At 40.1% G+C, this 20,637-nt stretch overlaps 1 protein-coding gene across 5 annotated transcripts in view; it reads right to left on the bottom strand.

Moving 5' to 3' along the window:
* The window catches only part of CDC42SE2 (CDC42 small effector 2), a 120,432-nt gene extending 104,829 nt beyond the window's left edge, over positions 1-15,603 (bottom strand). For 2 of the 5 annotated variants that reach the window (XM_071209819.1, XM_071209822.1), the window contains exon 1: positions 15,216-15,393. The gene's annotated coding sequence lies outside the window, so the exon portion shown is untranslated. Of the gene's footprint in view, positions 1-14,833 lie in introns of all 5 variants that reach the window. The other 3 variants (XM_071209814.1, XM_071209823.1, XM_071209816.1) reach the window with 3 other exon arrangements.
* Positions 15,604-20,637: the final 5,034 nt, after the last annotated feature.

The following is a 20,637-nucleotide window of genomic DNA, read 5'->3' as shown; positions in this document are numbered from 1 at the left end:
CAAAAAGCATTTTTAACTCCTGATATTATATGTAGACTGAGATATTCTGCTGGTTCGAATTGACCCTTTTATTCAAGGTCATTTTCTAGTTACATCATCAGCTGGTACTTGGTAGTAATCCCTCGGTGCCAGGGAGGCTCATCCCCGGGAGTCACGTCCCACACTGGGGGGAAAGCAATGCATCTACGTGCTGAGTTTGGCTTTGAGACTGGCCACATTTGAGCAATATGGAGGCTCTCAGGAGGTAACTCTTAGGTACCCTGAAGCTCTAGTCCTTGTTCTTATTTCAGGTGCACAGGCGCACAAGCATAGTCATTAGTATCAAGGGCTCACTGTTGGACCTTCATTCTTTTTTGGTCTTTGCCGTTGCACTTTGTTGTTGCTGTTCCTCTAGGGACTGCGACAGAACTCCCCTGGCTAGGGGCTCCCTCAGTTGTTGTCTTTAATTGTATGCACCATGCAAATATCCAAACATTTTTATGTACCCTGGATATATGCCCTGTAGGACTCCCTGCCAACCATGTGTCCCCCATCAATAACATCCCAAACCAGTATTCCTCCGCTGCCACTGTTGAACCTCTCTGTGATCCAAAACTTCCTGAAAAGTGAAGCCCAATATATTGCCAGGTTCCAGTAATAGTAAAATGGAATATAGCGATGAGTTTAATGGTTAGATATAGAATACATATTAATTTGGAAAAATTACGGTAAAAACAAATTGGGGTATCAAAAAATTTTAAAATGCAAAAGCTTTGTTTTTGATGTTTTGTCTTCCACCACTGCAAGAAGTGTTGTCCTGTATGCAAATTGGCAAGGCAACTACTTCCGTCTTTTCTTCAGTGTCTACGTCCTATCTTTTTCTTTTCTTTTTTCTAATTATTAAGCTTATCTTCACAAGAGTTTTAGATCACAGTAATTCATATATACAATATACAGTACTCCCACATACACAACATAAAACCTTTTCCCTTCCACAGCAATAATCTTTTTACATATTCATACTATATTTACTGAAACTGATGTACAGATATTGAGACAATAGCTTTCCAACAAGGTAACATTAGTTTACATTGTGGTTTATATTTTAGACTATACAATTTTCTAAATTTTTAGTTATCTTATGTTTTACAATATTATTTACATTTTAGCCTATCAGCCCCTATATATTTTTGGTGTAATTTTACATGTCTTTTATCCCCTTGCGTACTCTAGTGAAACACTTCTATTGCCCACACAGTTACATTGGTTCCTCTATTCAATACCACTTTCCCCCTCCCCTTAGGGCGCACAGTGACTGTCAATCTTCATTGTTTGAAGGACCATGTTCAGAGATACTTGCAACAGTGTTGAGGGCTTGACATACTCAACTGCCCTAATTGCACTGGGAGCCACCATTTCTCTTGAGAGATACAATTCCCTCTATTTGAGGGCATCAGTCCTTCCCAGGATGTCGGTATACCTTCACTCTCATTATATGGGTCTCTATCCAATGATATAACCCATTATGGCAAAATGAGCATTCACATATTCCCCAGGAGCCTGTCCTGCGTCAGATTATCCCCTTTAAGCATCTTAAACAGGTAACTTTCCTTATATTTTTGAAAAGGTTTTCTCAGCATTATACTCTCAACCAAATACCTGACAATCTCCTATGTTCGTACATTGCCCCACCCTCCCCCCAATTTCTTGGGCAATATTACCCATCCTCCCATCCCTAGGCCCCCTCAAGCCCATAAAGCCCCACCCAAAGGTAACCCTACGTCCCCATTTTATCCCTTCCTTGTACAAATACTCACCTCCAGCTTATCATAGATTTCACCCATGTAGGTTTCAGCTTACATCCTTCCTCTACCCCCCAACTTCCTGTAAGCCTATCATCTAGTCTCTAGCTCTCTGAGGCAGCTTCGTTTACTTATTTCATATCATTGAGATCATGAAGTGTTTGTCCTTCAATGCCTGGGTTGCTTCACTCAACGTAAGTTTCGCAAGATTCATCCATGTTATCACGTATGTTTGTAGTGTATTTGTTCTTAAAGCCTAGTAGTATTCCACTGTATGTATATACCATATTTTATTTATCCATTCATCTGTTGATGGGCATTTGGGTTGATTCCAACTTTTGGCAATAGTGAACAATGCTGCTAGGAACATTGGTGTGCATATATTGGTTTAGGAATTACTCTTAACTTATGTGTATTTTCTGATTTTTCTAGTGCTTATACATGAGGGAGAGAACGATCTGAGTTAAAAGGATAGGAACTCTAGGTGTAATCTTTTTAATTCAGATCATCAGTTCAAATTCATTTATTCAGAATTAACATAATACAAATGCTGCTCAAGAAATGGTAGTACGGATGGTGGACTTGGCCCAGTGGTTAGGGCATCTGCCTACCACACAGGAGGTCTGCAGTTCAAATCCCAGGCCTCCTTGACCTGTGTGGAGCTGGCCCATGCATGTGCAGTGCTGATGTGCGCAAGGAGTGCCGTGCTATGCAGGGGTGCCCCGTGTAGGGGAGCCCCAAGCGCAAGGAGTGCACCCCTTAAGGAGAGCCGCCCAGCACAAAAGAAAAGTGCAGCCTGCCTAAGAATGGTGCTGCCCACACAGAGAAATAACACAAGATGACACAGCAAAAAAAAAAAAAAAAAAAAAAAAAGAAACAGATTCCCGTGCCGCTGACAACAACAGAAGCGGACAAAGAAAAACATGCAGCAAATAGACACACAGAACAGACAACTGGAGCAGGGGGGAAGGGGAGAGAAATAAATAAATCTTAAAAAAAAAAAAGAAAGAAGTAAGGGAAGCAGATGTGGCTCAAGTGATAGGGCTTCTGCCTACCACATGGGAGGACCCAGGCTCAATCCTTGGGGCCTCCTGGTTAAAAAAAAGAAAGAGAAAGCGTGCCTGTGTGGTGAGCCGAGTCCCCACGTGAGTGCCCACATGGTGACCTGAGTGCCTGCCTGGCAAGTCAGTGCCTGTGAAAGTGAGTTATGTAGCAAGATGATGAGATGAAAGGGAAAGTCAAGGTGAAGTGCAAGAGAAACCAGGAACTGAGGTGACGCAAGTGAAATGGAACCTCTCTACACATCAGAGGTCCCTAGGATCAAATCCCGGTGAATCCTAGAGGAGAAAAACAGGAAGAGAAGACAAAAAGAGAAATAAGATAGAGGAAAAAAAATTTTTTAAATAAAATAATAAAAAAGAAGTAACCTCATGTTTTTCTATTAACTATGGAGGTAAGAAATGGATTGGAACGCCCAGGTGGCAATTAAGAATGATAATGGGAAAACTACTAAAAAAAATTTTTTTCAATGACTTAAAACAACATACATTTATTTATCTCACAGTTTCTCCATACCAAGAGTCCAGGCATGGCTTAGCTGGCCTTCTACTCAGGTATGCATAAGGCCAAAGTGGGAAAATCTGCTTCTAAGGTTATTCAGGTTGTTGGAAGGACTCATTTCCTTGTGGCTGTATGATATAGGACCTTGGCCTTTGCTAGCTGTTGGATGGAAGAGACCCTCAGGTCCTAGAGGCTATTCTTAGTTCATAGAGGCTGCCTGAAGCTCCTTGACACCTGAGTTTCCTCAACATGGCTGCTTATAACTACTAAAAGTTGAGGCAGAAACATTACACTGACTTAGAGACCCTGGTTCATAGGTAAAATCACAGAGGGTCAGAGTAACTGATTAGACAAAGTACCTGAGCAATTAGAGGGTGATAACAGGAAAAGAAGGGGGAAAATGATCACTCTCCTCAGCCAAAACTTAAAACTTAAAAAAAAAAAAAAAAACCTGAATTTAGCATGTATATGTAAATCATTATGAAACACTAATGAAAAAATGAGATAACGATATATAACTCAAACTGACTCAGCTATGCTGTCTTCACCTGAAAAAGAACACCTTTCAATGGACTTGATCTTCTAACAAAAACAACATCCTCAAAGGCCTCAAGATCTTTTGTGCCTGCTTTGGAAAAACTAATTAAACAATTAAGTACACAGTTAAACAATTAAGATACAAACATAAACATTCAATTTTTACACATTAAATGAATCTAGGAGTAATCATCAGATATAAAGGGAACTGAACTTTGAAAAAGAAACTAGGTAAACTGAGGTAATTACCTTTAACCAAAATAAGTAACTTTACTAGGTTAAACCATAAGAAAATGCCAAATTTCAAGCACTTTTGACCTACGGAAATAACATTTACATATGGTTCCATCCAGTGTCTGCTACTTTGTCTGCTAAAAGCTGCTGGGATGGGAAGCAGGTATAGCTCAGTGGTTGAGCACCTACTATCCATGTACGAGGTCCCCGGTTCAATCCCCAGTAACTCCTAAAAATAAATAAAGAAATAAAAGCTGCTGGGTGCAATGTACCATAAATATGTTGGCTATTATAATGGAAATTTATTAGGTTAAAAGCTTATGGTTCTGAAGCCGTGAAAGTGTCCAAATCAAGGTATCATCAGAAATGCTGTCTCACCAAGATGCAGTCGTGGGTGATCAGGCACATGGTTCGTCTTCCTCTCTCCCAGGCCTCATTCCTCTCAGCCTCTGTATTCCACTGATTCTAACTTCTGGTCCCCGGGGTCTTCTCTCTCAGCTCTTGGGTCCCTCCCCTTTCTCTGTGTCTTCTTCTTTGTGGCTCTTTATTCCTCCATTTATAAATGACTCCAGTGAGAGGACTAAGACCCATACTGGGTCATGCCCTACTGAAGTAAGGTATTCAAAAGGAAGGTCCCGTAACTACATCTAATGAAAATGTCCCATCTATAATAGGTTTACATGCACAGGAATGGATTACTTTAAGAACAGGATTTTCTGTGATCTACCCAGCTTCAAAGTGCCATACCTGCTGATGATATTTAACTACCAGATCTCTGGGGGGAAAAGCCATGACTTGTATTTGTAGCACTTATAGTATAAATACTCCCACTATGGCCAATTTCAAACTACCAACATGATGTTACTGAACATGGAGTTAGAAAGAGATGTGATCAGCTCACCAGCTCCTGCACACTACTGGTTCCACCTAATACTCTAAGTATAGTGGAGAGCAGATTTTTTCATCCTGTTCTAAAACAGGCTTTTGGCTGAATAATCCAGTTTCCTACTTCCCTAAATTAGAAGAAATACCCTTTTGTCATTCAAAATACAGGGGACTAAAATTATTCACAAGAAAGACTGGTACCTTTGTTTCATTCATTCAGCACCTTTTTTTTTTTTTTTTTACCAAACACCTACTTTGTTCAAGGTACTGATTGTGGACAGGAAGGAACAGACAAAGGTGGGTCCCTGCTGTAATAAAGCTTATAATAATCTGGAGACACAATACATAATAATAACAAAACAGATAATTTCAAGGCGTAATAAATGCTATGAAGAAAACGAAACAGTGGTGGAGGACTATTTTTAACAGAGAAGTGAGGAAAGTATATTTAAGCTGAGAGCTAAAAGATATGAAGAGGCCAGCCTTGAAAAGATCTGGGGAAGTCCATTTCAGGGTGTGGAAATAACTAGTGCCCTAAAGCAAAAATAAACTCAGTATGTTTGAGAAACTGAACAGACTTCCATGGCTAGCGTGAGCAAAGCTAAAAGTGTTCTCAGGAGGTTGTCAGAGCCCAATCACTCAGACCCTTCTGGGTGAGTATTAAGAATTTGTATTTTATTCTGAGTAGTAGTTTGATAAATGGGCTGAATGATTAAGGAATGTACACTTTATTGCATTATTTTATTTTTAAAGATTTATTTAATTTATGTATTCTCCTCCCACCCCCACCCCCCATTGTTTGCATTCACTGTCTGCTCTCTGTGTCTGTTTGTTATGTGCTTGCCTTCTTTTTAGGAGGCACTGGGAATCGAACCCTCCCATGTGGTAGGAGGGCACCCAAATGCTTGAGCTGCATCTGCTTCTCTATTGCATTGTTTTAATGTTGGCAGTTAGCCCCTATTAGTCTTAGGTCACAGCCTATTTTGTAATAGAGTCACTTTTCTCAATACAATCATTCTGGTTACTTTACAATCTAGACAGAACATTATGAAGTTAAAGCAGTATAGTATGGTATGCCTCGAATTATGACTATAGCTAAAATAATCTTAGTGGTAGGGCTACACATCAGTTCAGAAATAAGAACCTTATTAATCCAAGTTGGTTATTTTGTATTGAAATCTAACATACTAATTCCAGTAGGTCAATAAGATTAATCCAAAACTGTAAGCAAATACTTCCTGGGGTATCATCCAAAATGATTTTAGGTGGTATGTAAATAAACTTTTAAAAATTTATAATAGTTATAGACTCTAACATGAAAGAAAAAAATGCAATATCAAGTCTGATTCTACCGATATTACTGCTTAGGAGTTAAAAGTAAAATAGTAAGCACATAAAGTTTAAATTGCATTTGCATAAAAATGATAAAAATATACAAGCACACCCACACCCTCAAAGCAAAGAAAATGAAGTCCCTGCTTATGGCACAGAAGTCCATAAGACAAGTCAATAAAAATATAAAGTATTGTGTACTACACAAAAATAGGGAAATGAATTAAAAAATAGGTAAATTTAGACTTTTATAGAGAATAATCTGTACTTTCACATACAAAATTATCCATTCAAGAACTTTTAAGCCACCTATCTCAACAATTTACTTAAAGGGCTTTTTAAAAAACCAACAGGAAATGAGATCCATAGCTCAGAAAAAAAATGGGTTAAAAAAAAGATAATAATCTTGTTCAGCAGAATGAAATACTGCACGTTTGCAAATCATTAATTTCCCGTGCACTCTCATCTCCCACCTAAATATCAGTTAAACTGCAGTTGAAAAAATGTATTAAGTATACTCAAGCATTCTTCATTTAAGAGCACAAATATTTACGTGCATATAAATATCTACATGCATATGATATTACTCGGCTTAAAGACTACTATGATTTGTGAAATAAGCCAGACACAAAAAGTCAAATATTGTAATTCCACTTATATGAAATCATAAAATATGCGAATTCATGGAGACAAAAATTAGATTACAGGTTATTAGGGAGTATGGTCAGGAAGGAGAATGGGGAGTTATTGCTTAATAGTAGAGTTTCTGTTTGAGGTGATGAAAAAATTTTGGCAATGGATGATGGTGCTGGTGGCATAACATTCTGAATGTAAGTAGTTCTACTGAATGATACACTTCAAAGTGATTAAAATGGGAAACTCTGAGTTGTATGCATATATGTTACCTCAAAAAAAAAACAAATAAAAATATACACATACACTGAAAATTCCTCCCTAAAACTATGAGATTTTGTTTGAGATTTGTACAGAAAAAAATAAATGCTAAAAATACAGTCAGGTAAATTCTTTTCTTGGTAATAATAACTGCTTTTAACAATAATAGAAAAGCAACTAAGTTTTGCCCCCAATCTCATCTGAGCTTACAGGCCCGTAAAAGAAATTCAGTCCAAATTGAAGATCTAAGTCCTTGTAAATCACCAACGCTAAGAGTTCAAGAAACAAAGCTTAAAAGAAATATGGATGAAGTCCAAGCAGTTTTAAGTGTTGCCACCCTACTTGCAAATCAGGCTTTCCTTTTCTTTATTCCATTTGTCCCACCTGTGTTCATTCCTTTCCTACCTCCTCTGTCCCTTCCATTTTACTATGTATTTTTACTTTCTGTAACCAAAATTTTATATGAAATTTTCCTTTTCCTCTTGAATCTAAATTTGAATAAAACGAAGCTCTTTCACTAAAGGCACTGAGGTAAAACGGTGTTTGACAGATTGAAGAACCGTCATGGAGGCCTATGTGGCTGGAGTGAGTGAGCCAAGGAGCAAGTGGGAGGACGTGATATCAGAGGGCAAGAGGCACAGCTGACCCGGGCCTTGTAGGCAATGGAAAGATTCTGGTTTTTACTCTACAAGATATGGAAAGCCACTTAAGAGTTCTGATTTTTAAAGGATCACCTTGGATGAGAAAAGAAAATGAGCAGAAGCAGCAAGGAAACCAGAAGACCACCACTGAAATAACAAAGGGAAGAGATGACGGTTGCTTAGAGAGGCAGCAGTTGAAGATGGGAAGTTGTGATTACAGTTTTTCTTAAAGGAAATTTTAAGGTTGATCAAGGACATATTTTCATGGTACATTAACCTGAATTACATGTGGGGGTGTGAGAATGGAGGAGTCAAGAATGACTACGAGGTTTTCAGCCAGAGAAAATGAAGGAAGGAGGTGACATTTAATAAGATGAGGAAGATGGATAGGAACAATTATGAGGTGGAGGGAAGGGAGTAGTAGGAAGTGGGAGGACAAGGAGTTCAGTTTTGGACAGGTTAAGTCTGGGATGCCTATTAGACATCTAATTGGAAATGTTGAGTAGGAAGCTGGTATGCAAGTCTGGAGAACAGGAAAGAGATCCAGACTGAAGATAAAGTTTTCAGGTTGAAATACATATTTCTAGCTAGAGCATGGGATGAGATCACCAGGAACGGAATATAAATATAGGAGAGGTCTAAATATAGAAAGAGCCCTGGGACACTGCCTCCTTGTTTAGAAGTTGGGGCAACAAAAAGAAACCAGTAAGAAAAACTGAAAAGTGCAATAGTGTCCCAGAAGCAAAGTGAAGCCAGGCTTCAAAGAAGAGAAAAACATCAACCACGTTAAATGTTGCTGCTGTTAAGTCTGGTGAGATTATTGAGAAATGAATAGGAAATTTATCACCAAGGAGGGCATTAACAAGAATAACAGCTATGGTAGATTGGAAGAGAAAAATACCTGGCTATAGTGGATCTAAGAGTCAGGGAGAACTGGTGACCATAAATATCAGCAACTCTTCAAGAGAGCAGTAGCTGAAGAAAAATGTGGTGTTAAGGGAGCTGTTGTTTGTCTGTTTAAGATAGAAGATACTTCAGCGTATGTAAATGGTGATAGAAGTAATATGGTGAAAATGAGACACATTGATGATGCAGCTCACTGGCAGGAGAATGGAGAACACTGAAGCAATGTCCTTAATAAGAGAAAGAACGTAAGTGGAGGCGACGGCCACAGCACAGAGGAAAAGGCACAGTAAACAGATGCAAGCGGGTTCGTTGATGGAAATGGGACTTGAACAGTTTTCTTCTTATTGCTTTCGTTTTTAATATACAGGAAACAAGGTCAGCAGCCAAAAATGAAGTGTCATTTTGGGGAGTGGGAGAGTGATTCAACCAGGGAAATACATTAGACTCAGAACTGTGGCCTGCCTAAGGGCCCTCCTGAGGTCCATGGCCACGAATTAAAGGGAGACCAGGTAGGACTGTGTGTTTTCCTTGAAGGTATGCTCAACTATCCACGTACAGGTTGGAATAGATGGAAAACTGGATATAACCAGAGTTGTGGGTTTTGCCAGGTGAATACAATGAAGGGAGGAAAGCCTCAAGAGTATGTGTAAGGAAGAAAATCATAGGGTAGACCAAGGCTACAAAGCAGGGTAAATTTTTAAGTAAGGACATGGGGGAAGGAGCCTTGGGACAGTAAAAAGGTAGTAACAACAATGGATTGTAGGTTCCAGACAGACCAGAGTGCTGTGGAGCAGGGATACTTGAGAGAAGCTGGCAAGACAGGATGTTGAGGCCATAGTGGGATGCTTGAAACTGAACTGCACCCTACGAAGTAACCTTAATAAAGTAGGGGTAGGTCTGGTTAAAATGTTATAGAAATACCTTAAAGAGCAAAACACTCCCTGGGCAAAGTGAGCTACAGAAGAGAGAACCTGGAAGTCTAGAGAACTGTCGCCAGAGATGAATTATATCACAGGAATTGTAGTTAGAGGTTCCCAGCTATAAAAGCTCCAAGAAAACCACTTCCAACACTACTGGAGAGTCAGTTTTGAACAATCTACCCATTCATAAGGCACCAGAACCAGATCACAATACAATAAGCCACATTAAAATGGTATATACCTGAAGGCTCTGAGGTCAGGGGGAGGGAAAACAGGTGTAATAAGGGGGCAGTTTTGGGACTTGGGTGTTGCCCTGAATGACAATGCACCGACAGATGCAAGTCATTACATATCTTGCCATAACCTACAGAACTGTGTGGGAGGGAGTATAAACTACAACGTAATCTGTAATCCATGCTAAATGGCAATGCTCCAAAATGTGTTCATCAATTGCAGTGAATGTACCACACTAATGAAGGATATTATTAATGGGGTAAATATGGATGGTGTGGGGAGGAGGGCATATGGGAGACCCTATATGTTTTATGTACCATGTATGTAATCTAAATATCTTTTTTAAAAAAATACAGTATAATCCCAAGGCCAACTTTAGTTGTGGAAATAAAGAATATCTAATACAGGTTATGTGCTATACAAGCACATTTTTATATATCACTTTTACTCAAATTTTGAAAGCACTGAACCAGTCTTGAGAATCTCATGTTTCTTAAACTGGGTAGTTTTTATGGAAATTGGTTACTTTCACCCCATTCTAGACACTTTTAAGATCTTATTCTCACTTCCATTGTTCTAGAAAATTCAAAAAGATACCCTGTGATATGTCTATTTTCATACATTATGAGGAGCATGAATTAAGTCTATTCTGTAAATTCAAGCATTCTGAGAAATGCTTCTTAAATATATATTAATTATGATTTCCTACCCATTATGAAAAAAAAAGAGTATATACCAGCCTCCAGCTCCTCTTCTCACTGAGGTGGATCCCAGAGAGGTGAGGATGGCATATTGCAGAAGAGCTGGCAAAGTGAAAAGAGAAGCCAACCAGGACTTTTCTTCCAAAGCAGACTTATAGGTCTGAAGCAGTTCTAAACTAAGAAAGAGAAATTTTAAACTGTACAAGAGTTTGGACGCTGATTATTATACTAAACTTAATCTTCTAATGACCAAAATAAGACTTTTTTGGTAACAAGTGGCCTGAAGACTTATTACCTAAAAACGACTGGAAAAGCTATATGATCTTCTTAAGAGCTCATCCAGAGGAAGGGAACCACTTAATCTATAGGGAGGGTTCGAAGGCACAGGAAAAGAAAAAATTTTCTACTTAAACCTTATCAAGTCCCATCATTAAATACATTAGTGTCTCAAATATCCATAGCTTTCCACTATATATAAGGTGCAAAATATATAAAATGCTGAATATAGTAAAATTCATTTTTATTTTATGAAGCAAAAAGTCAAAGTAGATTAGGTCAAATGAAACAAAAGCAAATTACATAAATTAAATTATGAAGATTTCATAAGAAAATATCAATGGATGGTATACTCATCATTCAGTCACTTTCAAAGGCACCCAAATTTAACCTGGAATAATCTATCCAATGCTTTCTAGGAAAAAGAGAGAGTTTATTTTACTATAATCCATTTTGACTAAAATACAAAAGGTATTTTACAGTGCCATGATAACGACAACTTATTACCCAATCTTTTTTTTTGGCATTTCAGTTCAGTAACACCGTTTGGACCGGGTCCCAGAGCAGTTTCAGCTAAATTCAGCTCTATTCATTATTTGAGAGTGTTATAGAAAGGTTCAAGCATACTTAAACTTTGAACCGAGGCAGCGAGATGCATAAAGTTAATTATTAAGTTAAATTTCAAGTAGTATTTTTTAAAAATCAGAAAAATGTCCTCACCTAACTAGCAAGTATTAAGGATAAGCACATATTTCACTCAGTTCCTCTCAAGAAAGCACAGGGCACCCATTAATGCCCTCCTCTGAGACAAACTAAAACACTGCTAACATTCAATAAAGTGTAAAGTTATTTCTTTGACGAGAACTGAGATTAAGAACACAGTAACAGATCAAAACTAATATGCATTTGCAATTGTGAAAAAACCTTACAAAGCTTTCACAAAATGTCCCAGACTCATCCTAATGAGGACCTCACATTTTTTGAATGTAATATTTTTTTAAATTGAATAAATTGAGTAGAATTTGGAAAAAACAAAACAAAACATAACAGCAACCTTCCTAGAGAATTAATGTGCAAAATAAGATTATAAAGCACTTTAGAAGTGTTATAGACAAATACGCATTAATAAGTTCTCATCATCTATTATACAGGCAAATATGGGCACAACTGCAATGTACCATATCAGCATAATTCTTAATCACTTTGTTAATTACATCTGATAAAACTTTCTAAATCATTCTAAAAGGTCTTACAAAACAATGACCCCCTCACCTCCGTTTTCCCACACATATTACACCATAAAGGGATAGAAAACACCAATATTTCAAATAATTTTAACAGTCATAAGATGGAATAATCATTGAATTTATTTAGCCCTCAAAACATTAGGAACTACCCCAAGATAGAAACAATACTTTGAAAACAATTACGGTACTTTTTAATTATAAAGAAATAGTCATTATGAGTAGATAAACGATATGCGGTATAGACATATGGTGGAATACCATGCTGCTGTAAGAAGAAATGAAACTGGGACACATATGACAACATGGACAAACCTTGAGGACATTACACTGAGTGAAATAAACCGAACTCAAAGGGTCAAATATTTCATGGTCTCGCTAATATGAACTAAACACAAAGAATAAATCTACAATATAGGCTACTAGGAGACAGGACAAGGGCTGAATACTGATGCTTAGTATATGTAGAATTTTCAATTAGGTTGACTGTAAAAGTGTAGAAATGGACAGAGTTGAAGGTAACATTATAGTGAGTGTAAGTAACACGGCTGGTTTATAAATGTGATTGTGGCTAAAAGGGGTAGTCTAAGAAGATAAACATCAATTGAAAGAAAGCTAGAGAATAATCTACAGTCTGAATAACATAGTGAACCCAGTGGTGGATGAGGATTGTGGCTAATAGCATAAATACAAGAATGTTCTTCTTTGAGTTAGAACAAATATACATCAGTTATTACAAGGGGTAAGAATATGGTGATGCATGGGGAAAAATACAATTAATGTAACTTATGGGCTACAGTTAATAGCAATATTGTAATATTCTCGCATCAATGGCAAATAAGGTACTATATATCAATGTTAAGGGTCAATAATAGGTGGGTATGGAATTTTTTCTTTTGGACTAAGAAAAACTATCACAATTCTCTTCCACTAAAATGTGAGTGACTACTTTCCTTATTATTCCTAGGAAGAATAGCCATAAAAGGTTAACAGCCAGTAAATGGAAAATTTGAAAGTTCTATTTGAATGTACACATTATCTTCAATAATGTATAAAATGTTATGAGAATTGATAAATCAAAAGGGCCTACCTATATTTAAAAACTAACTTAAAAAATTATGTGTCTACATCATCTTTTAATGATCAAGATCCACTTGGAATATATTAATTTGGGCTTCTGAAGCAGTCAAATGAAATAATGCAGGCTTCTAACTAGTGATAATATAGAATAAGCATTTGAGAAACAAATACATGGAATAAACAAACTAATATGTCTTACAATGTTTTTAATATTGTTTTCTTAAAACACATATAAATAAGATAAAAATGCAACCTTATGTCCAAAATCATCAAAGACAATACTAGAAATATCCTGTTTTTTAAGGAGTTTTATCTCAGCTGTAACACTAAAGGCAAAGTCCAAACATGAAACCACAAATTATTACCGAAAACCCTTCCCTTTGTAGCACTACGGAGTCAAAACTATACTTGTTTGTAAATGTTGAATAAAAGATCAAAACACATGAAAAGATAATTTATTTAAAAACATTTCTTAAAGGATCCAACGTTTCTCTTCAGAGGTTTTTAAAAAATATAAAATATCGTTAATTCAGAGATTATTTATAGAAAACAGAACCAGAGGTATATTACCGTTCAATAAATACAAGAAATACACTGTTACCAAAACCTACTAAATCGGAGTGATGGAATGGTGGAGGGTAATAATTTTATAAGTTGACAATATGAAAATGTAATCTAATCATCTTAGCCATATAAAGTTACTTATTAACCTTTAAATAGACTGTTATGGGTCTTCACTTTCCTCAGCTCACCTTTCCCAACTTAAATAGGTACTGGGGTCTACAAAACAGTCCGCAATGGCAACATCCATAAGGCGAGAACTCCATGCTAGAGTTTGTATTTTGTTCACCCCTTAATACTCAGCATCCAACACAAGTCCCAGTACATAGCTGATGCTTAATGAAAAACTGCTGAGTAAATGGTGAAGTTTAATTATATTAGTGCAACAATGGGGGAAAAAAAAGTTTTAGAGAGTTCTCGCTCAAAAAGCAGCTCAAGACCATGCCACTGTCCCTCAAAAGCAGACTAACTTCTTAGGTGTGTATTAGATAAAAACCAAAAACATGCATATAAATGAAAGTATGCGGCGTTTACCAATGTTTTCACTTTAATCTGAGTCAAGAGGGTATATTCCGAAAATCAGCTTTGTCTGATTTTTCGAAGTTCATTCATTCATCCATTAAATATTTTATTGTGCAACTAATGCACGCCAGGCCTTTTTGGAAAACGTTTAAATTTGTAAACTGCACACCATCACCAAAGTCCCCCCACAAAAAGCTTATTATTTTAAATAATAACAGGTAAAGAAGAATCCTAATGTTTCACGTACATATTAAGTCAGCAGAACCGGGCTCCTTCGGCTATTAATGCAGCATCAGCGAACCGCTACCTACCACACCCGCTACGAAAAATCACAACTAAAGCAGCAAGCACTGGGTAAGACAACCTGTAAGAGTAGCCCGAGCTCCTCTGAGGAGGTGACCAGGGACTTCTCTTCCGGGACCGGAGAAGAACCTCAGCGAGACCCGCGGGCAGAACGCGCAGGGAGCCTCCGGCGAGAGTCCGGGTCCCCGCGCCGGGGGTCTCCGCCCCGTCGTAAACTCTCACCTGGAGGACCCAGCGCCCCCCGCTCGCCAGGCGCACCACCCGCTTCCAGCCCTGGAAAGTTGGGAGGGGGTCTTCATTTCCATATCACGTCAGGAAGGCGGTTGACTTCATTTCAAAGAATGAAGAAGTCATTCTTTGAAATGATCATGGAACAATTTTCCCATGACAAAAGGAAGAAAATCCAAAGGCAGAGTCCTTGGACTTGAGAACCTCGCCCAGACCTGAGCCGCAGGCTAGCCCCGAGCCCGCGACGCCAGGCGGGCAGGGCCGCGGTTGTCCGGAACCCTCCGGGCGGTGGTTCGAGGCGCTCGGCCCCCGCCCAGGGGGCCGCGAGGGCGAGGCGCGGGGGCCGGCACGCGACAGGGGCCGGCGCTGCACTCACCCTAGCCTTTGTCTCGGCCGCCGGCTTCGGCTGCAGCCGCTCTCTGCGCCGGGTCCGCGGCTCCTCCACCCCCACGCCCGCAGCTGCGCTCCCCGGCGCGCACGCCGCTTCCTGGACCCCTCCTTCCCCGCCCCGGCTCGCGCTTCGGCAGCGCGAGAGGCCGCGCGCTTGAAGAGTCGCGGGAGGGCCCGGCGCCGCCGCGCAGCTGCCGCGCCAGCCCCGCCCCCAGCCCCGCCCCGGAGACGGGCGGGCGTGCGGGGGACCCCGAGGACCCCCGCGGCGCGTGGCGCGCTCAACCCGCGCGGGTTCGGAAGCCCCGTCAGAGTGCGCGGAGGACCGGGAGCCGGGGCTGGGGCCCGCGCGGGAAAGGACACACCGGGAAGATGGCGACCGGGGCTGGGCGGGAGCGCGCGCGAGCCCCTCCCCGCCCCCGGCCGAGCCGCGGCCGCTGGCGAGCTTTCCCACTCCGGCTCCGCGAGCAGGGCCGCGGCGGCTCGCGCCCCCTCCTCGGACCCCGCCGAGGGGCGTTGCCTGCGCGCGCCTTGGGGCCGCGGACGCGCGCGGGCGGGGAAGGGTCGGGGGTTGGACCGTCAGACACCGCGTCTCTCAGTTGTTTGCTGTAGACCCAGAAGTGCCGGGGGATCCTCGGCCCACCGCTCAATTTCATCTAAAAGTCAAAATCCTGGAGTCCGTCGTTAGCTGTCTTACAGGCCAGAACATCCACCTGGCATATGGAAGTATATGAAAATTTCTCGTCCACAGCACCTCTGATTTTCCTTAGCTGTTTATTTTAGGTACCTCAGAAATCAAAAACGTATGAGTGTTCCTATCTAACCAGCCGGTACCCCACCTAAATCCCTACAAAACTTTATCGGGTCAAAGGATAGGGAACGATCACAACACCACGGAAGTAAGTTGTCAAGCCTACAGTACTTTCAGTATAATGTAGCAATGTGTGCCTTCCTATTAACGGTTGATGCAAGGCGTCCTTCTAGTTGCTCAGGCCAAAAACTTTTCAATCATCCGGGGCTCATTTCATTCTCTCATCTTCACATCCAGTCTGTCAAGAAACCTGTTGTTTGTACCTCAGATCACTGCTCTTCACCTCCATTACTTTGAATAATCTCTGGCCTGTGTTAAATGGCCTCCTGATGGTCTTCCTGCTAACGGTCTTGGCTCACCATCAACTCATTCCATTGTCAAAACAATAGCCAGAGTATCCTCTTACAAGGAAAGTCAGCTCGTGTCTCACCTGGTCAAAATCATCCAGTGGCTCCCTATTTCCTTCAGTGTATAAGCTAACATCTTTACAATGGCCTACAAAGTCCTTGGATTCCCCCCCCCCCCCCCCCTTTATTTCTCTGACTCCATCTGTAATTATCACTTAGAGTCTTTGCAAGAACTGTTCCCACTGCCTGGAACGTTCTTCACTCAATGTCCACCTTCAACTCCTTGCTCAAATCTCACCTTAATGACAATCTTAATTATGCTATTTAAAATTGCCACCACTCTCCCTCAACTCTCAATCCTTGCCACCTTGCTCTTTTTCTTCTTCAGATGGCATTTCACACCTTGAGCAATCTTTATAATGTGTTTATTTTGTATATTTATCTTTTAATGCCTGTCTCCCCCAATAGAAGCAGGGGTTTTTGTCTGTTTTCTTCAACTAATATATCCCAAATGCCTAGAATAAATGGGGGAGAAATCTCCTGAATTAATAAAAAGTTCAAGACAATAAAAAATGAATTTTTCATTTTAAATTTCCTCTTGTTCCCAAAATCTATTAGTTGACCATAAGATCCTTCTCTACATCATAAATCAGCATTTTAATTTTCTGCTTACCCTGAGTATAGTCATTTTCTTGACATACAACACAAATTTTCTTCAAATGATATCCCAGTATTTTATTTCATTGAATAGGAAAAAAATAACTGAACAGGAATAAAGTGACAGACTAGGGGAAGCTTTCTGGTGTGATACTAAAAGTTTCCTGGGGCAAAGAACCAGAAAATATTCCTGAACTTGATATATGTATTTGTAATCCTCTCTTTTAATTACAAATGTAGTCATCTCCTTAAATACCTTAAGTAGTAACATTTCTTATTATTTATTCATGAAGGGTAATATTTATTATGTAAACATTTATTTTTGAGCTTTTTCAGATTTTTTTAATGACAAAACATCATATGTGACCCTTTCAGCCTTCTTAATCTGGATGAGTATGTGTACAGGGAGAAATCATCAACTTCCCAAAAGACAGAAAACACTGGGGATGGGAGCAGTGGACATCCAAGAGGATCAAGAGGTGGAAGATCAGGCAGGAATGGGGAAAAGACAGAGCCCTAACGAGATTTCATAAAGTACCCGGTGTGAAAACAGAAACACAGATTTCTGTATTGCCCAACTTTGGGAATGTATGGAAATTAAAACAAAAAACAAAAAAAACCCACATTTAAAAAAAAATCATAAGCGATTGAATAGTATGATAAAATCTGATTTCAGGGAAGCAGACTTGGACCAGTGGATAGGGCGTCTGCCTACCATATGCGAGGTCTGCGGTTCAAACCTTGGGCCTCCTTGACCCGTGTGCAGCTGGCCCATGCGCAATGCTGATGTGCGCAAGGAGTGCCATGCCATGCAGGGGCGTCCCTGCGTAGGGGAGCCCCACACGCAAGGAGTGCACCCCATAAGGAGAGCCGCCCAGAATGAAAGAAAGTGCAGCCTGCCCAGGAATGGCACCACACACACGGAGAGCTGACACAACAAGATGGCGCAACAAAAAGAAACACAGATATCTGTGCCGCTGACAACAGAAGCAGACAAAAAAAGAAGAACACCCACACAACAAATGGACACAGAGAGCAGACAACGGGGGGGGGGGGGGGGAAGAGGAGAGAAATAAAAAAATATATATATTAAAAATAAATAAATAAATAGAAGATAGACTAGGAGCATATTAAAAAATCTGACTTCAGTTGCTAAAGATAATCATATACTCATCTTGTCAGTAAACTCAAGAACATGAAGGGGAAACGGACATGGCTCAACAGATAAGAGTTTCCACCTACCAATTTGGGAGGGTCCAGAGTTCGTTACCCAGGGCCTTCTAACCCATGTGGTGAGCGGGCCCACGCGCAGAGCTGGCACACAAGGAGTGCCGTGCCATGCAGAGGCACCCCCACACGGGGGCACCCCACATGCAAGGAGTGCACCCTGTAAGGAGAGCTGCCCCACGTGAAAAAAGTGCAGCCCACCCAGGAGTCGTGCCACACAAACAGAGCAGGAAGATGACGCAACAAAAAAGCAATGCAGTTTCCTGGTGTGCCACCAAGGGTGCAAGCAAGCTGACACAGAAGAACACACAGCAAGTGGACACAGAGAGTAGACAACGGAGGAGGGGGCAGGGGGGATGGGGAGTAGGAAGGGGAGAGAAATAAAATAAATCTTTAAAAAAAAAAAAAAGAATATGAAGGAGCAGATGTGGCTCAAGCGGTAAAGCCCCCATCTCCCACATGGGAAGTCCCAGGTTCGGTTCCTGGTGCCTCCTGAAAAAAACAAACAACAAGCAAAACAAATGAAAAAACCAACTAAAGGAAGCTGATGTGGCTCAGTAGTTGAATGCCAGCTTCCCACCTACGAGGTGTTGGGTTCAATCCCTGGACCCCCGGTACCTCAAAAACAAAAGAAACAAACAAAAAACAATGTTCAGAAGCAGATGTGGCTCAAGCAGTTGAGTGCCTGCTTCCTGTATGAGAAGTCCTGGGTTTGATCTCTAGTGCTTCCTAAAAACAAACAACAAGCAAACAAATGAAAAAGCCAACCCAGGGGATCTGATGTGGCTCATAGCTGAGCATCAGCTTCCCACATAGGAGGTCCCAGTACCCAAAAAAAAAAAAAAAAAAGGATCCATTCAATTGAAGGACACTGTTTCAGTTTCTAAATGTTGCTGGGAACAATAAATATATCAGAAATGGGGTGGCTTCTATAGTAAGAACTTACTAGGTTAAAAAACTTACAGTTCTGAAGCCCTTTCAGGTCCAAATCAAGGCATCATCAAGAGATGTTGTCTCACCAAGTTGCACCTCTGGCCTACCAGGCACATAGTGGCCTCATGGGAAGAGGCTTTCTCTCTGAGCTCAGCTGTGGGTGATCAGGCACACATGGCAGGGCATAATGGCAGCTCTGCCAGTTCCTGTCTTGTCCTCCAGGCTTACTTTCTCCCTAAATCAGCTGTGGGTCATCAGGCATATGGCTCATCACTCCACTCTCCTCTGGGCTTGTCTCTTTCAGCCTCCCCTCCCGGGACCTCTTTCTGTGCCACTGTGTTCTGCTGATTGCAGTGTCTGGCCTCTGGGACCTCTCAGCCTCTTGGGTTTCTCTGTGTCTGCAGCTTTTTCTCTGTAGTGTCTGTGGCTTTTTAGTCCTCTGTTTATAAAGGACTCCAGTAAGAGGTTCAAGACCCACCCTGGGTGCCACAGTCTAATCAAAGACCCTTAACTGAAGCATTCTAATCAAAGGTCCCAACTACAATAGGTTTACAGGCACAGGTATAGGTTCACTCTAAGAACAGGATTTTCTGGGGTTCACAAAAGACTCAAACCAGTACATATACCTTGTGTATAAGAGTATGTGTGCAAAATTATTTGTTCAGTATTATAGCATAAATCTCTTTCCATATTTACTTTATCCTTTGTGATTTAAAAACAACTTAAAGATATAGATTATCCTTTACAATTTGGATTATAGTTTGAAAAATTAAATGGACTTTGTTTTTTGTGTTTTATCATTGTCCAATGTAGTTTGTAATTACAACATTATCAAATAATAAATTTTCTGGAGTTATTATGATATGTCTGTACTGTCCTTCAAATTGTTACCGATTAAAGTCTTATTCTAAAAGAAGGACAAGAATAAACAAGAGACATTTCATAATTTATTCACATAATGCACATTGAAAATACTGATAAAACTATATGCAACTATCATAATAGAAACCGTTTGTGTTCACTTACTATTCCATAAATAAGAAAATGATCTCAACAAGATTAACTTCGTAAATATGTGCCATTACAAATGGAAAAACTAACACCAAGGACAAGTATTGCGTTCACATCGTGACCACACTGGCCTGATTGGGCATTCTTCTATTTAGTTAAATAAATTATTTAAAGTAAATGGATTTTGTCTTCAAACATGCTATTAATGTATTTTAATTGTTTTTCAAAATTTGATAATAACTATTTCTCACCAGATGATATACGGAGTCATAATATGGAATTCATATCCAAACTCTGCTGTGTTATTAGTTGGGTGTCCCTGGGCAAGGTTATCGCTCTTTCTAAACCTCAGTCTTTTCTTCTAATTAAATGTGAACAATAATACTCCCTTCCAAGTGTTGTGAGAAATCACTGAGAGAACTTAT

This window comes from Dasypus novemcinctus, chromosome 2 (assembly GCF_030445035.2).
Source record: "Dasypus novemcinctus isolate mDasNov1 chromosome 2, mDasNov1.1.hap2, whole genome shotgun sequence".
Taxonomy (NCBI): Eukaryota; Metazoa; Chordata; class Mammalia; order Cingulata; family Dasypodidae; genus Dasypus; species Dasypus novemcinctus.
Note: the sequence above shows the minus strand (reverse complement) of the source record. Positions and strands in the feature narration are given on the sequence as shown.